Source organism: Neltuma alba, unplaced genomic scaffold (genome assembly GCF_004799145.2).
Source record: "Neltuma alba isolate B1F8T4 unplaced genomic scaffold, ASM479914v2 tig00002880_pilon, whole genome shotgun sequence".
Taxonomy (NCBI): Eukaryota; Viridiplantae; Streptophyta; class Magnoliopsida; order Fabales; family Fabaceae; genus Neltuma; species Neltuma alba.
Window position 1 is genome coordinate 70,693 of NW_021633056.1, and position 3,489 is coordinate 74,181.

The following is a 3,489-nucleotide window of genomic DNA, read 5'->3' on the forward strand; positions in this document are numbered from 1 at the left end:
ATTTCACAAGCTTACTCGAGATATTTTTAAAGTCATGATTAAACCTTATCCAACCAACTTGACCATATGCATGGGCTTAGGGAGCACGAAATTCTTTGATTCTTTGGGCTAACTAAGTGCCCCAAATCTGGTTTGGAAGCAATGGGATTAATCTAGTTCAATCCCAACCGTAATCCTTTACCTGATTTTCTCCTTTTAGGCCTTTATTAGGAAAAATAGCTCAAGGCCTCTAAAACTTCATTTATTTTCATGAAAAATCCACATTTAATATAAAAGTATGATCTAGAAAGTTTGAGAATTTTTCATAACCTCTAACTATTTATTTCACATTTTTCTCTGAAATCAGGCTTTTAGTGATAGAATTTCAGAAGTAAATTCCCCATAAACTATTTTCTTCATTTCCAATGCTTGGAAAAAATTTTAGAAATTCAAATATATTCCCAAGGAACTTATACATATTTTTTATTTAATTATTGAGGCCCTTATATAATTAAAATAATTATATTTCCTCAATTTTCACTATTTTCTTCAAGAATCACTATTTTTGAGAAATGTCACAATAATTTATTTTGGATTATTTTCACTCCCAAAACATCATATATGACTCCAAAACCCCTAATTTACTCTTTTTTTATTTTTAGGGAATTTTTGAGAATTTTTCATAAATTTACCATTTTGACTCTTAAGGGACCCGACATTGTCAGTCTGGCTCCCTTTTAGGTTTCTGAGCATTGCCAATGTATCTTCCATTAACTCTTAACTTCATCTCCTCATGGTATACTTATAGAGAAAGGAATATCCCATCCCTCTCTCCTCAGTGACGTAATTAATTAAATAATATTTAATTAGAGTCAGTTTTGCCGAATTCTTTTCTACTCGCTCATAACTCCGTCGATATGTCTCTAGGTTTCATTCTTTCCTTTTCATCACAGGGAATTCCTCTAATTTTTCTAGGTTCAAAAGTCAAACTGTAGACAGCTATTTTGACTTTTCCCGGATATGGTATAAATAGGCTTTAAATTTAATTAAAGCTAACCTTGTCAGTTTTTTAGGACAAAATTAATTTTACAATCTGTGTAAATTCCTCAACTATTGTTTCCCAATTTTTCCTGATTATTTGAGGCCGTCTCATAGCTTTAATAATTCAATTTAAGTTACTATCTCAAATTGCTCAAAACCCTGGAATGACTTCAGGGCATTTCTGTCATTTCTAGCCTTATATCGGTTCTGGGATCCTATTCCTATTTTTTTGGAATTTTTCTAAGTCATTTGGGCCCTTTTTGCTAACTCTGAGCATTGGCCGACCAGAACTTTTATTATTTACAAGTAGGTCCTTGCTTGGCCTAGGAATCTCTTCTTTGCTATTTAGTCCCTCCTTAGGCCTAACCTTCGAACCATCTCTTGCAAGTTTCTGGCATAACCTCTGGCATAACCTTTTGTTTTACACATTTGCCCTTGGAAAATCTCTTTTTCCTTCTGAGGGTTCTCTGGGACTTTCATTGCATTGGACTTAGTAATCATCCTTTCCTTGTGTATTACTTGTATCTATGAGCCTAAATTTAGGATGTTACAGTTCTAAGATAGTAAAAGACGGTAAGAGCGGCTGGAGGAGTAAGAGAACTCCTAAGGTAGATTAGCTTAGACACCTAAAGAGGTAAATAGATGGCCTGGGAAATTGACATGAGGCCTAAGAGAATGGTATTAGTTCTTGGAACAGTCTTAGGGAATTATCAGTTAGGTGACCAACTAAGTGGAGGTGACTTGACTTAATCCTATGGTCTAGAGTCTCCCAGAGATCTTAATATAGCTTAGATTAACGATAGTATTCCAGGGTTATAGTAGATCCTGAAGAGACTTATGGTAGGGCGCAGTAGCTCCTGAGGTCGCAGCTAACCAAGCCTAAAAGAAGTGGCTAAGCCATAAAAGTAAAAGTATAATACCTCTTTGGGAAGATGAAGACCGGGATGAGCTAGAAATATGGAAATCTCCTTCGGTTGTAAACCAATACTGAGAGAGTACCATGACTTCCTTCCAGATAACTTTATCATTGATTAGGCTAGGTTCAATTTCCTTCTGATTAATAAAGGAAAGCCAAAGTTGGAAGAATTAGAGCCATAAGACTTGAAAAAGAGACATTCAGGCTAGCTCTACATATAGGAAGAACCCCATGTGATACAGAGATAGACTGAGTAATGACGGGAAGATACTTAAGATGAGGTAAGAGACAAGAATATAAGCTGAAAAGACCTGACTAAAGATAGGTCAGGAAGGGTCTAAGATAGCAAAGTACCAGGGTTTAAGCCTATCAGTATCAGTGCCTTAGATTCCTATCAGCACTGTTCAGTTAAGCGTGCTCTGACAAGAGTAGCCCAAGGAAGGGTGACCCTGAGAAGTAAGGTAAGAGAGTGTAAAAGCCAGAAATCTTAGCCATTTTGGCAAGAATGCACTAAGTCTAGCAGAAATGGAAGATAAAGTTAAAAAAATTATTAGGCCTACTTAGTGTCCCCAGCAGCATTATTTCAGACCAACCCCAGATTTACTCGAAGTTTTAGAGGTCCTTACAGAAAGACAAATAGACACTACACTTAAATTCAGTACGGCTTACCCTTTGTGGACAGATGGGTAGACATAGAGAATGATACGGACGTTAGGAGATATACTACATGCATATGTGCTTGATTTAAGCAGTAAATAGGGTATGTACTTACCGTTAGTCAAAGATGACAGTTTCTACTCAAATATCCAAATAAAGCTATACGAAGCACTCTATGGGAGGAAACGTAGATCTCCCTTGTGTTGGATAGAGCTTAGTGAAAAAAGCATCTTTGGTCTGGATATAGTGGATCAGACTTCCCAACAGATTAATATATTCAGCAAAGACTTCTAACGGCTCAAAGTAGACAAAAGAGTTATTCAGATACAAGAAGGAGACTATTAGAGTTTGAGGTTGGTGACCACATTTTTCTTAAAGTGCCACCAACGGTAAGAGCCAGTCGATCCCTAGAGACTAAGAAATTGAAGTCCGAAGTACGTTAGATCATTTGAAATTTTGTCTAAGGCTAGACTAGTAGCATGCAAGCTGGCCCTTCCCCCAAACTTGAGTTAAATTCATGATGTCTTCCTTGTCTCCCAATTGAAAAAGTACCATGTGGACCCGACACATGTCATAAGTTACGATGCCATTATGCTTCGCGACAACTTGTCTTTTAAGGTTAGACCAAAGCGAATCATTGATCACAAGGTCAAATAGCTGAGGAGCAAGCAGATTCTGATGGTCAAAGTAGTCTGGAAAGGTCTTTCCTCTAAAGAAGCAATATGGGAGATGGAGACTAAAATGAAGGAAAAGTACCCTGAACTTTTCAACTAAGGTATGCTTTAAATTTTGAGAACGAAATTTATTTAGAGGGAAGAGATGTCAAATCGGCAATAAGGTAATTAGGAATAAGGAATATTCCTAAATAATTAAGGGCCAAAAATGATAAGGAGAAA